Source organism: Bos indicus, chromosome 4 (genome assembly GCF_029378745.1).
Source record: "Bos indicus isolate NIAB-ARS_2022 breed Sahiwal x Tharparkar chromosome 4, NIAB-ARS_B.indTharparkar_mat_pri_1.0, whole genome shotgun sequence".
Classification (NCBI taxonomy): domain Eukaryota; kingdom Metazoa; phylum Chordata; class Mammalia; order Artiodactyla; family Bovidae; genus Bos; species Bos indicus.
Window position 1 is genome coordinate 28,286,863 of NC_091763.1, and position 21,933 is coordinate 28,308,795.

A 21,933-nucleotide genomic window follows, 5' to 3' on the forward strand; every position below is an offset into this window, starting at 1 on the left:
TGAGGAGACCAAGTCACCTAGGATTTGAGGGCAAAATACCAGATGTGAGATATGAGTATACAGCATGGACACAGACTCCAGATATCTGCATGGGATCCCTTTGAGGCTCTGGCTGAGTGCTGCCCTGCATATACATGTAAGGGAAGTACATGAAACTAAGAAATGAACCAACAGGAAAGAATTCAGTTAGTTCAGTCACTTAGTCGCATCTGACTGTTTGCGACCCAGTGGACTGCAGCATGCCAGGCTTCCCTGTCCATCACCAAATCCCGGGGTTTACTCAAACTTATGTCCATAGGGTTGGTGATGCCATCTAACCATCTCATCCTCTGCCTTCAACCTTTCTCGGCGTCAGGGTTTTTTCCAGTGATTTTTTGCATCAGATGGCCAAAGTATCAGAGCTTCAGCTTCAGTATCAGTCCTTCCAATGAATGTTCAGGACTGATTTCCTTGAGGATGGACTGGTTGGATCTCCTTGCAGTCCAATGGACTCTCAAGAGTCTTCTCCAACAACCACAGTTCAAAAGCATCAGTTCTTCAGCGCTCAGCTTTCCTTATAGTCCAACTCTCACATCTATACATGACTACTGGAAAGACCATAGCTTTGACTAGACGGATCTTTGTTGGCAAAGTAATGTCTCTGCTTTTGAATATGCTGTCTAGGTTGGTCATAACTTTTCTTCCAAGGAACAAGCATCTTCTAATTTCATGGCTGCAGTTACCATCTGCAGTGATTTTGGAGCCCCCCCCCCCCCCCCCCCCCCCCCGCCAAGTAAAGTCTCTCACTGTTTCCATTGTTTCCCTATCTATATGCCATGAAGTGACGGGACCAGATGCTACGATCTTAGTTTTCTGAATGTTGAGTTTTAAAGTCAGCTTTTTCACTCTCCTCTCTCACTTTCATCAAGAGGCTCTTTAGTTCTTCTTTGCTTTCTGCCATAAGGGTGCTGTCATCTGTGTACCTGAGGTTATTGATGTTTCTCCCGACAGTCTTGATTCCAGCTTGTGCTTTGTCCAGCCCAGTATTTTGTATGATGTACTCTGCATATAAGTTAAATAAGCAGGGTGACAATATACAGCCTTGATGTACTCCTTTCCTGATTTGGAACCAGTCTGTTGTTCCATGTCCAGTTCTAACTGTTGCTTCTTGACTTGCATATAGAATTCTCAGGAGACAGGTCAGGTGGTCTGGTATTCCCATCTCTTTAAGAATTTTCCAAGAGTAGGTAAAGCAATTTCTGGAGCTCACTTGAGGCTGGGAATAATCCAGGTTGGCACCAGCCAAAGTGGACGCATCTAATGCATAGAACATTGAGTAGAATTCTCAGAAATGTATTGCCTTAATGATAGAATAGATTTGTACTCAAAGACTTTTCTGTACTTGCTCTTAAAAAAAGATTAAAAGCAAACCTCCAACTTAGAATCAAAGTTACCTGCATCCCCAAATAAAGCCAGCCACTCAATATTTAAAGAAATACAACAAAATCCCTACAAATAAATCCATAATTCCCGAAACCCAGTAAAATATTACTCATTTATAAATAAGCTGGGAAATATGATTCATAAGAATTAGAAGACTTGATCAATAGAAATCGACCCAGAAATGATGTTGATGACAGAAATTACTGAAAAGGACGTAAAAACAGCTATTATGTATTCCATATAGTCAAGAAGGTAAAGGAAAAATGAACATTAAGAAGTGAAAAGCAGAGGTATTAAAAAAAAACAAAATGAATTTTCTAGAGGTGAAGAATATATTTGAAATAATAAATACTCTCAAGTACTTTAATGAATATCTGGCTCAGCATTGCAAAAAGAGTTCTTTCAAATGGAATATATATCAATGGGAAATATACAAAATAAAATACAAGACAACAAAAATGGAAAAAAATAGTGCAGAATTGACTTGTGGGACAATATTAAATTGTTCTAACACATTTGTTATTAAGGACCCAGAGGAATTGTTAGGAGAACATAAATGGTAATGGAATAAATAATGGCCAAATTTTCCCCAAATTACTTGAATACTATAAAACCAGAGATTCAAAAGTTCATTGAACTCCAAGAAGAAAATATATAAAGAAAATCATACTACTACTACTACTACTACTAAGTCGCTTCAGTTGTGTCCGACTCTGTGCAACCCCATAGACAGCAGCCCACCAGGCTCCCCCATCCCTGGAACTCTCCAGGCAAGAACACTGTAGTGGGTTGCCATTTCCTTCTCCAACCAAATCATAAACAAATACCTAAAAAACAGTGATAGAGACAAGTTTTTGAATAGACAGAAGAAAAAAGGGCTTCAGATGAGATCAGTCGCTTAGTCGTGTCCAACTCTTTGCAACCCCATGAATCGCAGCATGCCAGGCCTCCCTGTCCATCAGCAATTCCCAGAGTTCACTCAGACTCACGTCCATCGAGTCAGTGATGCCATCCAGCCATCTCATCCTCTGTCATTCCCTTCTCCTCCTGCCCCCAATCCCTCCCAGCATCAGAGTCTTTTCCAAATAGTCAACTCTTCGCATGAGGTGGCCAAAGTACTGGAGTTTCAGCTTTAGTATCATTCCTTCCAAAGAAATCCCAGGGCTGATCTCCTTCAGAATGGACTGGTTGGATCTCCTTACAATCCAAGGGACTCTCAAGAGTCTTCTCCAACACCACAGTTCAAAAGCATCAATTCTTTGGCACTCAGCCTTCTTCACAGTCCAACTCTCACATCCATACATGACCACAGGAAAAACCATAGCCTTGACTAGATGAACCTTTGTTGGCAAAGTAATGTCTCTGCTTTTGAATATGTTATCTAGGTTGGTCATAACTTTCCTTCCAAGGAGTAAGCATCTTTTAATTTCATGGCTGCAGTCACCATCTGTAGTGATTTTGGAGCCCAGAAAAATAAAGTCTGACACTGTTTCCACTGTTTCCCCATCTATTTGCCATGAAGTGATGGGACCGGATGCCATGATCTTTGTTTTCTGAATGTTGAGCTTTAAGCCAACTTTTTCACTCTTCACTTTCACCTTCATCAAGAGGCTTTTGAGTTCCTCTTCACTTTCTGCCATAAGGGTAGTGTCATCTGCATATCTGAGGTTATTGATGTTTCTCCCGGCAATCTTGATTCCAGCTTGTGCTTCTTCCAGTCCAGCGTTTCTCATGATGGACTTTGCATATAAGTTAAATAAACAGGGTGACAATATACAGCCTTGATGAACTCCTTTTCCTATTTGGAACCAGTCTGTTGTCCCATGTCCAGTTCTAACTGTTGCTTCCTGACCTGCATACAGATTTCTCAAGAGGCAGGTCAGGTGGTCTGGTATGCCCATCTCTTTCAGAATTTTCCACAGTTTATTGTGATCCACACAGTCAAATGCTTTGGCATAGTCAATAAAGCAGAAATAGATGTTTTTCTGGAACTCTCTTGCTTTTTCCATGATCCAGCGGATGTTGGCAATTTGATCTCTGGTTTCTCTGCCTTTTCTAAAACCAGCTTGAACATCAGGAAGTTCACGGTTCACATATTGCTGAAGCCTAGCTTGGAGAATTTTAAGCATTACTTTACTAGTGTGTGAGATGAGTGCAAAAAGGGCTTATACACATGAAACAAATATTGTTATGAAAGATGCAAGTGAGGGGACAGTAGAACAACATGGCAAGGCGTTGAGTGAAGAAAAATCATCATCTTCGAGTTGTATATGCTGCAAAATGTCTTCCAGAAATTAAGAAAAAAACAAAAACTCATTCAGATAAATAAAAACAAAGGGAACTCATTGCCATCAGACCTGTACTATAAGAGATGTTTAAGGCAGTTCTTCAGACAAAATGTGATAACAAATTGAAATTTGTATCATGTTGGACTGAAAAATCACTGGAATGATAAATGTGTCTAAATATAAAAGATTTTAATATTTAAATATAAAAATATATATCAGATCAGATCAGTCACTCAGTTGTGTCTGACTCTTTGCGACCCCATGAATCGCAGCACGCCCGGCCTCCCTGTCCATCACCAACTCCTGGAGTTTAATTTTTTTACATGTGATTCTATTTTATCATCACCCTGTGCTTATTATGTAAACTACTTTGTTTATTGGTTGCTTTAATGATCACTTCATATACATTTAACTTATCAAGTCTATCATTAAATAATATAACACTTCACATATATTGAAAGAACCTTAAAAAATATATACTTCCATTTACTTCCTCCCACTCTTTGGGCTCAGGAATATCCCCTGGAGGCAGAAATGACAACCAACTCCAGTATTGTTGCCTGGGAAACTCCATGGACAGAGAAGCCTGATGGACTCCTGTTCATGGGGTTGCAAAAGAGTCTGACATGCTGAGCACACACACACATAAAAGATTTTGGCTACATACTTTAGAAAGTCTTTAAAATATAACTGACAAAGGAACACTAATAATAATATATTAAAAAAATTATAACACGTGGAAGTGAAATATGTGACAATAATAGCACAAAGAATAATGGTGGTTTAGTTGCTAAGTTGTGTCCACTCATGCAACCCCATGGACGGCAGCCCAAGTTCTGTAAAGACTCTTATTTAGTAGATTTGGTGTTATGCTGAAGAATCAGCATTTTTGAAAAGCTCCCTAGATATTTCTGGTGCTTGTGGTCCTGGAATACTTTGATAAACACTAGGCTAGACTTTCTGAGTTTACAGAACAATGGTTAGTCATTCTTAAAAGAGCCTGCACCGTAGTGCTGCGATGATGGATAGTATAGGTTGGAAGAGACCTTTGATGAACAAAGCAATATTTTCCAGTGGGTTAAATATGTCTGTGTTGTAGTTCCACTTCTCTTTTACCCAAATGACTTGCTCCAGCTTAGAGCTGAACTGAATACAAGTTTTCCTCCTCTCTTCATTGTCCACATTTTAGAGGTCAAGAGGTAATTTTCCTAATATACGTTGACAGCAAGGTTTATTAACATGAACCTGGGGTAACTTAAAAAATAAATTATCTTAAGTATATCCTAAGATCAATTTTTCCAAAATGTAAACACAGACCATTATACTTAGGGATGATGATGATGATGCTCAGTTGCTCAGTCAACCCCATGGACTGTAGCCTGCCAGGCTCTTCTGTGCATGGAATTCTTTTCTCAATCCAGGGGTTGAACCTGCATCTCTTACATCTCCTGAATTGGCAGGGGGATTCTTTACCACTTGGGCCACCTCAGAAGCCCCATCATACTTAGTATATATCCTTAAAAAATTAATTGGCTGCTATCCAATAGGCTCACTAGATATTTTAAAATCTGAGAATGCATTTTTTACAGTTAATTTGTGTGAAGGAGTATCTGAGAACTTAAATCTAGAATAAAATACTAATTCTGTTCCCGTATTTAAAAAAATATTTTAAAATAATTATTACTTTCAAATTTCTTTCATCAGATTTTCTTCAGATTGTTCATTTGAAAGAATGGCTACAATGATAGTTTGGTAACATCAATTTTTATGGAATTATAGGCTAAAGTTAATTACCTATATTTTGTCAGTTAAAACATTGAATGCTTTATCTTCCATTGTTGCATGGCTTAAAATTAACTTTAGATTATTTCTGAGAGTGTTGTCTTTGATGAGGATGGAAGGCCATGTACCTTTTAGTCTTTATTTTATGAGAGAATCTCAACATGGTCTCTCTAAAAGCATAGGAATCTCCCTTTAAATGGCAGATTCTATACTTCTTTGTGGCCACTGCTGAGTTTTCCAAATTTGCTGGCATATTGAGTGCAGCACTTTCACAGCATCATCTTTCAGGATTTGGAATAGCTCAACTGGAATTCCATCACCTCCACTAGCTTTGTTTGTAGTGATGCTTTCTAAGGTCCACCCGACTTCACATTCCAGGATGTCTGGCTCTAGGTCAGTGATCACACCATCATGATTATCTGGGTCGTGAAGATCTTTTTTGTACAGTTCTTCTGTGTATTCTTGCCATCTCTTCTTAATATATTCTGCTTCTGTTAGGTCCATACCATTTCTGTCCTTTATCGAGCCCATCTTTGCATGAAATGTTCCTTTGGTATCTCTAATTTTCTTGAAGAGATCCCTAGTCTTTCCCATTCTGTTGTTTTCCTCTATTTCTTTGCATTGATCGCTGAAGAAGGCTTTCTTATCTCTTCTTGCTATTCTTTGGAATTCTGAATTCAGATGTTTATATCTTTCCTTTTCTCCTTTCCTTTTCGCTTCTCTTCTTTTCACAGCTATTTGTAAGGCCTCCCCAGATAGCCATTTTGCTTTTTTGCATTTCTTTTCTATGGGAATGGTCTTGATCCCTGTCTCCTGTATGATGTCACAAACCTCATTGCATAGTTCATCAGGCACTCTATCTATCAGATCTAGGCCCTTAAATCTATTTCTCATTTCCACTGTATAATCATAAGGGATTTTATTTAGGTCATACCTGAATGGTCTAGTGGTTTTCCCTACTTTCTTCAATCTAAGTCTGAATTTGGCAATAAGGTGTTCATGGTCTGAGCCACAGTCAGCTCCTGGTCTTGTTTTTGCTGACTGTATAGAGCTTCTCCATCTTGGCTGCAAAGAAGATAATCAATCTGATCTCAGCAGTGGCCACAGGACTGGAAAATGTCAGTTTTCATTCTAATCCCAAAGAAAGGCAATGCCAAAGAATGCTCAAACAACCACACAATTGCACTGATCTCACATGCTAGTAAAGTAATGCTCAAAATTCTCTAAGCCAGGCTTTAGCAATATGTGAACCGTGAACTTCCTGATGTTCAAGCTGGTTTTAGAAAAGGCAGAGGAACCAGAGATCAAATTGCCAACATCCGCTGGATCATGGAAAAAGCAAGAGAGTTCCAGAAAAACATCTATTTCTGCTTTATTGACTATGCCAAAGCCTTTGACTGTGTGGATCACAATAAACTGTGGAAAATTCTGAAAGAGATGGGAATACCAGACCACCTGACCTGCCTCTTGAGAAATTTGTATGCAGGTCAGGAAGCAACAGTTAGAACTGGACATGGGACAACAGACTGGTTCCAAATAGGAAAAGGAGTTCATCAAGGCTGTATGTTGTCACCCTGTTTATTTAACTTATATGCAGAGTCCATCATGAGAAACGCTGGACTGGAAGAAGCACAAGCTGGAATCAAGATTGCTGGGAGAAATATCAATAACCTCAGATATGCAGATGACACTACCCTTATGGCAGAAAGTGAAGAGGAACTCAAAAGCCTCTTGATGAGAGTGAAGGAGGAGAGTGAAAAAGTTGGCTTAAAGCTCAACATTCAGAAAACGAAGATCATGGCATCCGGTCTCATTACTTCATGGCAAATAGATGGGGAAACAGTGTCAGACTTTATTTTTTTGGGCTCCAAAATCACTACAAATGATGACTGCAGCCATGAAATTAAAAGACGCTTACTCCTTGGAAGGAAAGTTATGACCAACCTAGATAGCATATTCAAAAGCAGAGACATTACTTTGCCAACAAAGGTTCGTCTAGTCAAGGCTATGGTTTTTCCTGTGGTCATGTGTGGATGTGAGAGTTGGACTGTGAAGAAGGCTGAGCGCCGAAGAATTAATACTTTTGAACTGTGGTGTTGGTGGGTCCTGAGAGTCCCTTGGACTGCAAGGAGATCCAACCAGTTCATTCTGAAGGAGATCAGCCCTGGGATTTCTTTGGAAGGAATGATACTAAAGCTGAAACTCCAGTACTTTGGCCACCTCATGCTAAGAGTTGACTCATTGGAAAAGACTCTGATGCTGGGGGGGATTGGGGGCAGGAGGAGAAAAGGACGACAGAGGATGAGATGGCTGGATGGCATCACTGACTCGATGGATGTGAGTCTGATTGAACTCCAGGAGTTGGTGATGGACAGGGAGGCCTGGCGTGCTGCGATTCATGGGGTCACAAAGAGTCGGACACGACTGAGCGACTGATCTGATCTGATCTGATCTGATACTTCTTTGTCAGAAAATAAAACTATAGGATACTTGATGTCTGATATTAATCAAAAGATCTCTTTCAAGAAAAATAAAAATTATATTTGTAGAGTTACCAGAAGGACATGCCATTTATTCATTCTCCTTTTCTAACTCATAGGTGCTTTAAATGTTTCTTTCTTGTAACTTTTAAAAATCATTTCATACAGCCCTCTTACAGGAGCTTACTATTTTCTTTTCTCTTTTGCACCTCTTTTTTTGAAAACTAAGCTTCAGATATTTCAGAGAATGAAAAAAATCATCATTCCACTATAAGACATATCTTAAATGCTAACATTGTGGGTCATATTTGCTTCAGACCATTTGTGCTTAAAGGACAAAGCATCAGAGATAAGGTAGAGCACCCCCCCCCCCTTTTTTTTTGCAAATATTCTAAAGAATGCCTCAAAGCTTTTATTTATTTATTTAAGTGTAAAATTGAAAAAAGTGTGAAAGTGTTAGTCGGTTAGTTATCTTCTTGCCCTGTCTTCCCAGATATAGTGACCATCCTGAAGCTGCTTGTCTTTCTCCCGACCGTATTTTTAGTTTTTATATATTTTTTTTATCATAAAGCTATGAGTCTTTACAAATATAGAGTATATTTTGTGTATAGACTAATGCAGATATATCATACTCATTTTCCTACAGTCTTTTTACTCCACATTATGTGCTCTGGATGAAATTATGTTGACAAATTACGCATTCTTTTCAACTGTTATGTATATAGCATTCCACTGTGTGGTAAACCAAATTTTTAATCTTTCCTTGTGTTGATAGACTTTACTTCCAAAAATTTTTTATTATTAGTGATCTAACAAAAATCCTTGTGTATGTCTCCTTGTGTAAGAAATATCCTAAATTTCTTAAGGCTGTAAAAAGCTACATTTTTACTGTTACTACATGCCACATTACTTCAAAAGGGTTGCTTCAATTTTATTACCTCTTATTGGAGCTTCCCCCTGGAGAAGGAAATGGGACCCCACTCCAGTACTCTTGCCTGGAGAATTCCGTGGACAGAGGAGCCTGGTGGGCGGCCGTCTATGGGGTCGCACAGAGTTGGACACGACTGAAGCGACTTAGCAGCAGTAGCAGCAGCAGTGGAGCTTCCCAGGTGGTAGGTGGTTAAGAATCTGCCTGCTGATGCAGGAGACTCAGGAGATGCAGGTTCTATCTCTGGGTTGGGACGATCCCCTGGAGAAGGAAATGGAAACCCATTCCAGTATTTTTGTCTGGAGAATTCCGTGCACGGAGGAGCCAGGTGGGCTGCAGTCCGTTAGGTTGCAAAGAGTCAGTTGTGACTGAGCATGCATGCATGCATGCGTTGGAGCTTACTGTTTTCTCTTTTTCTTTCTGGTCTTTCTTTTTAAAACTAAATTGGGAGTTAAGGATTGATATGTACACACTATTATATTTAAAATGAATAACCAACAAGGACCTCCTATATAGCACAGAGAACTTTGCTCAGTATTATATAACAACCTAAATAGGAAAAGAATAGATTCATGTATATTTATAACTGAATTCACTTTGCTATATTCCTGAAACTAACACAACATTGTTAACTATACTCCAAAGTAAAATAAAAACCTAAAAAAAAACAAAAACAAAAAACTTACTGAAGTATAGAATAATTTAGACATATAGGTTATTTCAGAGAAGTGGTAAAATCATTATTTTACCACTCACACATTGAAAATGGATTTCTAAAAGTGTCTTTTCTTTACTTCTTCACACATGCTTAGTTTTGTTACTTTAAAACTTTTGCCAATCCAGTGGATGCAAATGGGTGTATCATTATAGTTCTAATTTGTATATCTTTGATTACTGTTACTGTATCTCATTACCTTCACAGGAGTTTTTTTTTTTTTTAATTGATTTTTAGTGTTTTTCAATAATAACCATTTGTAGGTTGAGGTTGACAATCTTTTCTCACTTCCTGGCTTGTTTAAATTAAGTTTGTGGTATCCTGAAGGTCTTCATTTTATGAAATCAAATGTGGGCTTTGGATCAAGTCCTTGTTAAATATAAGTCTTAAGATCTTAGGCAACTCAGCCTCTCTGGGTCTCATTGTACAATGGGAATAACAATAACCCCTACTTCTGTAGCAGTATGGAGAAAGTACCTGCTATATATTAGTTGTTGTAATTTTCAAAATATTTCTATATGAATCTCAGTTTGTGTGGCATTAAAGAAATGCTTTGCATACTAACATAATAAATATGTTCTTATATTTTCTTTAAAAAATTTTAACGTTGTGTTTTTCATATTTAGATTTGTATTTAGATCATTTGAAATTTACTTTATGGATGATATGCAGTAGGAATCCTCTTTTTCCCTGATAGCTAGTTAATTTCTTTAGCCACTTATTTTCTGTCCTGTCCTTTCCCTGCTGACTTATGATGCTACCTCTAATATACCAAGTTCTAAGGGATATATGTGTATTTTTCTGCATTCCCTACTCAGACTTATTTGTATAAAACATCAGTTATTACCATACTTTAGATTTTACTTTTGCCTCACAATGAAATTTAATACTTGGTAGGGCAAGTCACTCTTATTTTACTTCTTATTTAAACTTTTCTTGGTTATTTTTGCCTTTCATGGTTACCTTTGCCCTTTTCTATAGATAGCTTTGCATTATTTATTCAGAAAATCATTTTGTATGCAAAGTAAAACATTAGTTTTCTCTTTTCTATTTCTTATAGTTTCTATTTAATTTCCTCACCCTAGTTTAATTATGATGTCTCCTATTCATTTTTGGAATACTCTGTCAAATATGTGTGGATTTTTTAAAACCTAGGCTGAAATTATGTATATTTTAATATATATGATTGATTTTTTAACAGACTGGTTCCAAATAGGAAAAGGAGTCTGTCAAGGCTGTATATTGTCACCCTGCTTATTTAACTTATATGCAGAGTACATCATGAGAAACGCTGCACTGGAAGAAGCACAAGCTGGAATCAAGATTGCTGGGAGAAATATCAATAACCTCAGATATGCAGATGACACTACCCTTATGGCAGAAAGTGAAGAGGAACTCAAAAGCCTCTTGATGAAAGTGAAAGTGGAGAGTGAAAAAGTTGGATTAAAGCTCAACATTCAGAAAACAAAGATCATGGCATCTGGTCCCACCACTTCATGGGAAATAGATGGGGAAACAGTGGAAACAGTGTCAGACTTTATTTTTCTGGGCTCCAAAATCACTACAGATGGTGACTGCAGCCATGAAATTAAAAGACGCTTACTCCTTGGAAGGAAAGTTATGACCAACCTAGACAGCAAATTCAAAAGCAGAGACATTACTTTGCCAACAAAGGTTCGTCTAATCAAGGCTATAGTTTTTCCTGTGATCATGTATGGATGTGAGAGTTGGACTGTGAAGAAGGCTGAGCGCTGAAGAATTGATGCTTTTGAACTGTGGTGTTGGAGAAGACTCTTGAGAGTCCCTTGGACTGCAAGGAGATCCAACCAGTCCATTCTGAAGGAGATCAGCCCTGGGATTTCTTTGGAAGGAATGATACTAAAGCTGAAACTCCAGTACTTTGGCCACCTCATGAGAAGAGTTAACTCATTGGAAAAGACTCTGATGCTGGGAGGGATTGGGGGCAGGAGGAGAAGGGCATGACAGAGGATGAGATGGCTGGATGGCATCACTCAGTCGATGGATGTGAGTCTGATTGAACTCCAGGAGCTGGTGATAGACAGGGAAGCCTGGCGTGCTGCGATTCATGGGGTCACAAAGAGTCGGACATGACTGAGCGACTGAACTGAACTGACTGAATATACTTGGAATAGATTCAACCATTTTATTTTGCAGTTTCTATTTGCCTGCCCCTCTTGTCATGTCTTCTTGCCTTGAATTTTTCTCTAGTGATATGAGAGTTAAACATTTGTATTTGAATTAAGAAGCCTAAGTTTAATTTCCTTTTTGACTCTTCTCTGGAACAATAAAATAACCCAAGAACGCCTTAACTCTGCTTTCCTCAATCTTATTTTTTCCTTTTATTTTTTATTAAGTATATTAATTCCCCCTTATGTTTACTTATTTTTAAAATTATAGCAAATATTTATTTTCTCATTCAGCAAACATTTATGAATACATATGGCCATCCATTCCAGTATTCTTGCTTGAAAAATCCTATAGACAGAGGAGCCTTCCAGGCTGTAGTCCACAGGGTCACAGAGTTGGATACGACTGAAGTGACTTAGCATGTAGCATAGGCAAATCATGGGCTTTTCTGGTGACTCAGTGGTAAAGAATCCACCTGCAATACAGGAAACCCAGGTTTGATGCCTGGGTCAGGAAGATCTCCTGGAGAAGGAAATGGCAACCCACTCCAGTATCCTTGCCTGGAAAATCCCGTGGCCAGAGGAGCCTGGTGGGCACAGTCCATGGGGTTGAAAAGAGTTAGACACGACTGAGCCACAGCACACACAGCACACGTAGGTGAATCAGAGACATATCTGTTCTGAGTTTGCAAGTTTGATCTGAACAAAGTAACTCTGGCTCAAATGCATGTACACAAGTGTAAGTGTATGTTTATATTTGTGTGTGTGTGTGTGCATGTTTGTTTTGACTTTTATTGTTAAAATCATGCAACTGATTCTCATGCTCTGTGTTATTTATCACTTGTCTGCTCTCTGTCTTGATAACCTTGTAGAAAATAACAAGTTAACTTGACTTTAGTGTTCTTTTTGAGTTACATGGTACTGTTCTGCATGTTGCAGAACCTTGGCTCTTGAAGTGGTTTAGTATTTGTCCCTGTTATTTGCTATCCTTTTGCAATTACTTGATTCCTTCCTGGAATTTTTATTTCTCTGCTTTTTATTTTATTTTAGTTTTTAAAATCCCTCCCTAGATATGGCTCAGTGATTGTGTTTTCTTTTCAAGGAGAAAGTACATTTTCAGGCTCCATTAAAGATGCTCTGCCTGCCATGTTTCTCATCTCCTGTATCCATGTAAGCAGCAGGATTCCAAGCCTCAGACCTTAGAAACTCCACATGTGTTGAAACTCCCTTGAGCTCTATCTTCTGTTTAGCACTCTAGGTTTGATTTATAATTCAATAATTTATAATTCCATAGTTCAGGAAACTAGGATTTCTTTTTAAATGGCCTACTATGTGTTTGTTTTAATATAATTATATTGCATACAATATTCGTATGTGTTGTAGTGTGAGAAAAGCTCATCTGTGTTCAGATGTTTATACTGCCAGACAACTATGTAAGTGAGATGAATTCTATGGATGATTTTTTGTTTCAGGTTTTTTAAAGGTACTTTTGCTTTCAGTGTGGTGACAAAAACAGTGTTTTACATTGAATCACCCTGGAAATACAGATGTACATAGTTTTATTAGTAATTTTTTCACTCATATATACAACTTTCAGACAGCTTTATAAGAACTTATGTGCTTAAGTCTTTAGTCATAATAAATTTGTATGTCTTAGCTATCTAAGTGAAAGTTGCTCAGTCATGTCTGACTTTTTGCAACCCTGTGGACTGTAGCCTGCCAGGCTCCTCTGTCCATTGAATTCTCCAGGCAAGAATGCTGGAGTGGATAGCCATTCCCTTCTCCAGGGGATTTTCCCAACCCAGGAATCAAATCCAAGTCTCCTGCATTTCAGGTGAATTCTTTACCAGCTGAGCTACCAGGGAAGCCCTAGCTGTCTAATGGCAACCTTAAAGAAGAACCTGTCAAATGAAGAAGCAGATTGTCAAGAATGATAGCTGGAATTTCTCAGCCTTCAGTGACAGAGTTGACTGAAAACAAGTCAACAGCCATGTCCGTGGTAGAATCCATTATTGTTGTTCAGTCTCTCAGTTGTGTCCAACTTTTGTAACCCCATGGACTGTAGCACACCAGACTTCCCTGTCCTTCACCATCTCTTGGAGCTTGCTCAAACTCATGTCCATTGAGTTTGTGATGCCACCCAACCATCTCATCCTTTGTCATCCCCTTCTTCTCCTGCCTTCAGTCTTCCCCAGCATCAGGGTTTTTTCTAATGAGTCAGCTCTTTGCATCTGGAGGCCAAACCATTGGAGGAGCTTCAGCTTTAGCATCAGTCCTTCCAGTGAATATTCAAGGTTGATTCCCTTTAGGATTGACTGGTTTGCTGTCCTTGCAGCTGAAGGCTCTCCAAAGTCTTCTCCTGTACCACAATTCAAAAAACATCAATTCTTCAGCACTTAGTCTTCTTTAAGGTCCAAATCTCACATCGGTACATGATTCAGGGAAAACAGTAACTGACTATATGGACCTTTTACAGCAAAGTAATGTCTCTGCTTTTAAATATGCTCTCTAGGTTTCTCATAGCTTTTCATCCAAGAGGCAAGCGTCTTTTACTTTGATGGTTGCGGTCATCATCCACAGTGATTTTAGAGCCCAAGAAAATAAAGTCTGTCACTGTTTCCATTGTTTTCACATCTATTTGCCATGAAATGACAGGACTGGATGCCATTATCTTAGTTTTCTGAATGTTGAGTTCTAAGCCAGCTTCTTCACTCTCCTCTTTCACCTTCAACAAGAGGCTCTTTAGTTCCTCCTCACTTTCTACTATAGGGTGGTGACATCTGCATATCTGAGGTTATTGAGATTTCTCCCAGCAGTCTTGATTCCAGATTATGCTTCATCCAGCCCAGCATTTTTCATGATGTACTCTGCATGTAAGTTAAATAGGCAGGGTGACAATATATAGCCTTGACGTACTCCTTTCCTGATTTGGAACCAGTCTGTTGTTCCATGTCCAGTTCTAATTTTTGCTTCTTGACCTGCTTACAGGTTTCTCAGGAGAAAGGTAAGGTGGTGTGCTATTCCCATCTCTTTAAGAATTTTCTATAGTTTGTTGTGATCCCACAGTCAAAGGCTTTTGCATATTCAGAGAAGCAGAAGTAGGTGTTTTTCTGGAATTCTCTTGCTTTTTCTAAGATCCAAGAGATGTTGGCAACTTGATCTCTGGTTCCTCTGCCTTTTTGAAATCTAGCTTATACATCTGGAAGTTCTCGGTTTACCTACTGTTGAAGCCTATTTTAAAGATTTTGAGCATTACCTTGCTAGCATGTGAAATGAGTGCAATTGTGCAGTAGTTTAAACATCCTTTGGCATTGCCTTTCTTTGGAATTGGAATGAAAACTGACCTTTTCCTGTCCTGTGGCCACTGCTGAGTTTTCCAAATTTGTTGGCATATTGATTGAGTGCATCACTCAACAGCATCATTTTTTAGGATTTGAAATGGCTCAGCTGGAATTCCATCACTTCCTCTAGCTTTGTTCGTACTGACGCTTCCTAAGGCCCACTTGACTTCACACTCCAGGATGTCTGGCTGTAGGTGAGTGATGACACTGTTGTGGTTATCTGGATCATTAAGACCATCTTTGCATAGTTCTTCTGTGTATTCCTGCCACCTCTCTTAATCTCCTATGCTTCTGCTAGATCCATATCATTTCTGTCCTTTATTGTGCCCATCTTTGCATGAAATGTTCCCTTGGTATCTCTAATTTTCTTGCAGAGCTCTATAGTCTTTCCCATTCTATTGTTTCCCTCTATTACTTTGCATCATTCATCAAGAAAGGCTTTGTTATCTCTCCTTGCTATTCTTTGGAACTCTGCATGCAGATGGGTATATCTTCACTTTTCTCCTTTGCCTTTCACTTCCCTTCCTTTCTCAGCTATTTGTAAGGCCTCCTTTGACAACTGTTTTGCCTTATGCATTTCTCTTTCTTGGGGGTGGTTTTGATCACTGCTTCCTGTACAGTGTTTCAAACCTCCATCCATAGTTCTTGAGGAACTCTGTCTATCTGGTCTGATCCCTTGAATCTATTTGTCTATTCTACTGTATAAACACAAGGGATATGATTTAGGTCATACCTGAATGCTCTAGTGGTTTTCCATACTTTCTTCAGTTTAATTCTGAATTGTCAATGGGTTCATGATCTGAGTTGCAGTAAGCTTTAGGTCTTGTTTTGCTGACGCTGTGGAGCTTCTCCACTTTTCACTTTCATGCATTGAGAGAAGGAAATGGCAACCCACTCCAGTGTTCTTGCCTGGAGAATCCCAGGGACGGGGGAGCCTGGTGGGCTGCTGTCTGTGAGGTCACAGAGTCGGACACGACTGAAGTGACTTAGCAGCAGCAGCAGCAACAGCATGGAGCTTCTCCATCTTAGGCTGCAAAGAATATAATCAATCTGATTTCAGTATTGACCATCGGTTGATGTCCATGTGTAGAGCTGTCTCTTGTGTTGCTGTAAGAGGGTGTTTGCTATGACAAGTGTGTTTTCTTGACAAACCCTGTTAGCCTTTGTCCTGCTTCATTTTATACTCCTTGCCTGTTTTCCAGGTATCTCTTGACTTTCTACTTTTGCATTCAGGTCCCATATGATGAAAAGAACATCTTTTTTTTTTTTTTTTTGGTGTTAGTTCTAAAAGGTCATGTAGGTATTCCTAGAATCATTCAACTTCAGCTTTTTCAGCATTAGTGGTTGGGGCCTAGACTTGGATTACTGTGATGTTGAATGGTTTGCCTTGGGAATGAACAGAGATCATTCTGTCATTTTTGAGATCACATCCAACTACTGCATTTTGGACTCTTGTTGACTATGAGGCCAACTCCAATTCTTCTAAAGGATTCTTGCACACAGTATTAGACATAATGATCACCAGAATTAAATTCACCCATTCTGGTCCATTTTAGTTCAGTTGCTTAGTCAAGTCTGATAATTTACAACTATGTGGACTGCAGCATGCCAGGCTTCCCTATCTATCTCCAACTCCTGGAGCTTACTCAAACTCATGTCTATAGAGTTGGTGATGCCATCCAACCATCTTACCCTCTATCATCCCCTTCTCCTCCTGCCTTCAATCTTTCCCAGCATCAGGGTCTTTTCAGATGAATCAGTTCTTCACATCAGGTGGCCAAAGTATTGGAGTTTCAGCTTCAGCATCAGTCCTTCCAATGAATATCCAGGACTGATTTCCTTGAGGATGGACTGGTTGGATCTCTTTGCAGTCCAAGGGACTCTCAAGAGTCTTCTCAATACCACAGTTCAAAAGCATCAGTTCTTCAGCACTCAGCTTTCCTTATAGTCCAACTCTCACATCCATACATGACTACTGGAAAAACCATAGCTTTGACTAGATGGACCTTTGTTGGCAAAATAATGTCTCTGTTTTTGAATATGCTGTCCAGGTTGGTCATAGCTTTCCTTCTAAGGAGCAAGTGTCTTTTAATTTCATGGCTGCAGTCACCAGCTGCAGTGATTTTGGAGCCCCCCCTCCCCTCCCCAAATAAAGTCTCTCACAGTTTCCATTGTTTCCCCATTTGTCATGAAATGATGGGAACAGATGCCATGATCTAAATTTTCTGAATGTTGAGTTTTAAGCCAACTTTTTCACTCTCCTATTTCACTTTCATCAAGAGGCTCTTTAGTTCCTCTTCGCTTTCTGCCGTAAGGGTGGTGTCATCTGCATTTCTGAGGTTATTGATATTTCTCCTAGAAATCTTGATTCCAGCTTGTGTTTCATCCAGCCTGGCATTTCTCATGATGTACTCTGTATATAAGTTAAATAAGCAGGGTGACAGTATGCAGCCTTGACATACTCCTTTCCCTATTTGGAACCAGTCTGTTGTTCCATGTCCAGTTCTAACTGTTGCTTCTTGACCTGCAGACAGATTTCTCAGGAGACAGGTCAGGTGGTCTGGTATTCCCATCTCTTTTAGAATTTTCCACAGTTTATTGTGATCCATACAGTCAAAGGCTTTGGCATAGTCAATAAAGCAGAAATAGATGTTTTTCTGAAACTCTCTTGCTTTTTTGATGATCCAAAGGTTGTTGGCAATTTGATCTCTGGTTCGTCTGCCTTTTCTAAATCTACCTTGAACATCTGGAAGTTCATGGTTCACGTACTGTTGAAGCCTGACTTAGAGAATTTTAAGCATTACTTTGCTAGTGTGTGAGATGAGTGCAATTGTTGGGTAGTTTGAGCATTCTTTGGCATTGCCTTTCTTTGAGACTGGAATGAAAACTGACCTTTTCGAGCCCTATGGCCACTGCTGAGTTTTCCAAATTTGCTGGCATATTGAGTGCAGCAGTTTCACAGCATCATCTTTTAGAATTTGAATAGTTCAACTGGAATTCCATCACCTCCACTAGCTTTGTTCTTAGTTATGCTTCCTAAGGCCCACTTGACTTCACATTCCAGGATGTCTGGCTCTAGGTGAATGATCACACCCTTGTCGTTATCTGCATCATGAAGATCTTTTTTGTATAGTTCTTCTATATATTCTTGCCACCTCTTCCTCATATCTTCTGCTTCTGTTAGGTCCATATCATTTCTGTCCTTTATTGTGCCCTTCTTTGCATGAAATGTTCCTTTGGTATCTCTAATTTTTTTTGAAGACATCTCTAATCTTTCTCATTCTATTGTTTTTCTCTATTTCTTTGCATTGATCACTGAAGCAGAGTTTCTTATCTCCTCTTGCTATTCACTGGGACTCTGCTCTCAAATGGGTATATCTTTCCTCTTTCTCCTTTGCTTTAAGCTTCTTTTCTTTTCTTAGTTATTTGTAAGGCCTCCTCAGACAACCATTTTGCCATTTTGCATTTGTTTTTCCTGGCGATGGTCTTGTCACTGCTTCCTGTACAATGTTACGAACCTCCACCTATTCCTAAAATATTGATGTTCACTATTGCCATCTCCTTTGGACCGCTTGCAATTTACCTTGTTACATGGACCTAACATTCCAGATTTCTGTGCAGTATTGTTCTTTACAACATCAGACTTTTTTTTCAGCACCAGACGCATCCCCAACTGGGCATTGTTTCCACTTTGACTCACCCTCTTCATTCCTTCTGGAGCATTTTCTCTGCTTTTCTCCAGTAGCATATTTGGCCCCTGCCAACTTGAGGAGTTCATCTTTCAATATCATATCTTTTTGCCTTTTCAAACTGTTCATGGGATTCTGAAGACAAGAATGCCTAAGTGGTTTGCCATTCCCTTCTCCAGTGGACCACATTTTGTCAGAACTCTCAACTTTGTCCCGTCTGTCTTGGGTGGCCCAACGTGGCATGGCTCATAGTTTCATTGAGTTAGACAAGGCTGTATCCATGTGATCAGTTTGGTTAGTTTTCTGTGAGTATGGTTTTCATTCTGTCTGTCTGACGAATGGGGATAAGAGGCTTGTAGAAGCTTTCTGATGGGAGGAACTTGCTGTGGGGAAAACTGGGACTTGCTCTGGTGGGCAAGGCCATGCTCAGTAAATCTTTAGTTAGATTGCCTGCTGATGGGTGGGGCTGTGTTCCCTCCCTGTAGATTGGCCTGAGGCCAAACTATGAGGTAATGGCAACCTCCTCAAGGGGACTTAGGCCAGCGTGTGGTGCCTCCCAGTACTGCTGCAGTCAGGGTCCCTGACCCCGTGGCAAGGCATTGTTGACCCACACCTTGGCTGGAGACTCCTGAACAGTCATAAGCAAGTCTGGTTTAGTCTCTGTGGGATCGCTGCTCCTTTCTCCTGGGTCCTGGTGCACACAAGATTTTGTTTGTGCCCTCAAAGAGTTCTTGTTTCCCCAGTTCTGTGGAACTTCTGTATTCAAATCCCACTAGTCTTCAAAGTCAAATTCCCTGTGGGTTCTCAGTCCCTTTGCCAGATCCCCATGTTGGAAAATCTGTTGTGGGGTTAAATATGTGGTCTAAGTTTATTCACACAAATCATAGAGATGTAAATGTTTAAAAAGACCCACTTCTTGTCCTTGTGAACAGAGATTCTCCAGTTATTCTACAGAAGTATCTCTATAATATTTTAACATGTAGTGACTTCTACTTTCTACTTCATAACTCCTTTTGTTCAGATCATTTAGTTATTTGGTTCTTTATGCCTCCTCTATGAGTATACTTTTAATAGATGTGTGACAGCCATTTTGTGGTTTCATATATTCCCTTGGTATTTCCTTCTACATACATGTCCATTGTGAAAAATAGAAGTCTAGGTAAGAGTACCTTTTGATTGCTTGAGAGGGCAATATTAAGATATAAGGTTTGAAGATGACTGCTTAATTATTCGCATATTTTTAGAAGTTTAGGAGAATGTACACATTCTTAGATTGAAGGCAGGAGGAGAAGGGGATGACAGAGTATGAGATGGTTGGATGGCATCATCAACTCAATGGATGTGACTTTGAGCAGGCTCCAAGAGTTGGTGATGGACAGGGAAGCCTGGCATGCTGCAGTCCATGGGGTCACAACAAGTCATGCATGACTGAGCGACTGAACTGAACTGACACATTCTTAGAAGTCTAAAGACCCTAGAAATTATAAATCTCTTCAAGTGAGATTGTAAGGAGAAGGGGAAACTTGGTCTGGAATTTGTTATAAAAGCACTTGTCTTAAAATCTTTGTAAAACAAACACTTAAAGTATTTATACAATGATTTCTGTTCCAGACATTGTTTTAAAACTCTTTGAATGAATGAACATGCTTAGCATTCAAACACAACTATTGCAAGTTATGTCCATATGACTGATATGCAATTCATGGCAGAGGGAATGATGAGTACCTTGCCCGAGGTCACCATGACCAAGTGGCTAAATTAGCATACGGACATACTCAGATCCTGGGCTCTCACAGGTTAAGAATAAAACAAGAACAGTTAAATAGAGATGAGAGTCCTATGATGTCTCCTACCTCCTGATTTAGTGCACTTTACAGTGTATTAATTTATTGTGGATACCACATATAGATTATTGATATCCATTAGCTTCATTTTGCTAAACTGAAAGAACAAAATTTGCACTCACAGATTTGGGATTTGGAAGGAACTCCTAGCAACTTACTCTTCCACTTGGTTGATATGGCCATTATGATGGGAATGGTGAGAATTGAATTAAATTCATTTTTAAACTCTTAAACTGTGCTTTAATTCCTAGGAAGGTGAAGAAACTTTTGGCCATGAAAACCATAAAAATAACCCATCTAAGCAACTCAGAAGTCATACCAAAATGTAGGAAGAAAGGGATATGGACAACAAAAGAATTGAAAACTATTATTCATGTAAACCCATGGTGGATTCATGTCAATGTATGGCAAAACCAATACAATATTGTAAAGTTGAAAAATAAAAAAGAATGGAGGGGTCCAGCCTCCCTGGGCTACACTGTCCAGGCCAGCCTCAACCTCACCTTTTGCAAAAAACAAAGAAAAGAAAACTCTTATTACTTAATGTCTCAGAAATGAGAATAATTTTTAGAAACTTCCATGGTCAATCATGGAGAAGGCAATGGCACCCCACTCCAGTACTCTTGCCTGGAAAATCCCATGGATGGAGGAGCCTGGTAGGCTGCAGTCCATGGGGTCTCGAGGAATTGGACACGACTGAGCAACTTCACTTTTACTTTTCACTTTCATGCACTGGAGAAGGAAATGGCAACCCACTCCACTGTTTTTGCCTGGAGAATCCCAGGGACCGGGAAGCCTGGTGGGCTGCCGTCTATGGGGTCACACAGAGTCAGACACGACTGAAGTGACTTAGCAGTGGTCAATCAATTCAATAGTTTAATCAATTTAGCATTGTGTTCTTGGTAAACCTGTCTGATAAGTAAATTTATGGGTATTTCTTAATGTTCAAGTGGATTTGCCACGTTTAAAGTAAGAATCATTGAAACTCACTGTGACTTAAAGGGCATTTCCTAAGACAGATAGTAATTCCAGTGACCTGCTTCCACAATTGTAGGGTAATCACACACTGGCATGCATGCTAGTAAGAAATGTCTTAGTTAATTGGGATCCTTGTACAATTGGTCAGGTTTTGGATATTCCTTCCTTTGAATAAGAGGGTATTTAGCTTTATTTATGATCCTGAAAATGCATCTTTCGATTCTCAATTGTCAACTGGTTACCACAAATGCTATGTTCATGACTTCTGTAACCATTATGGTAACATTGATGTACCAGGAAAACTCATCATTGCCAAAAC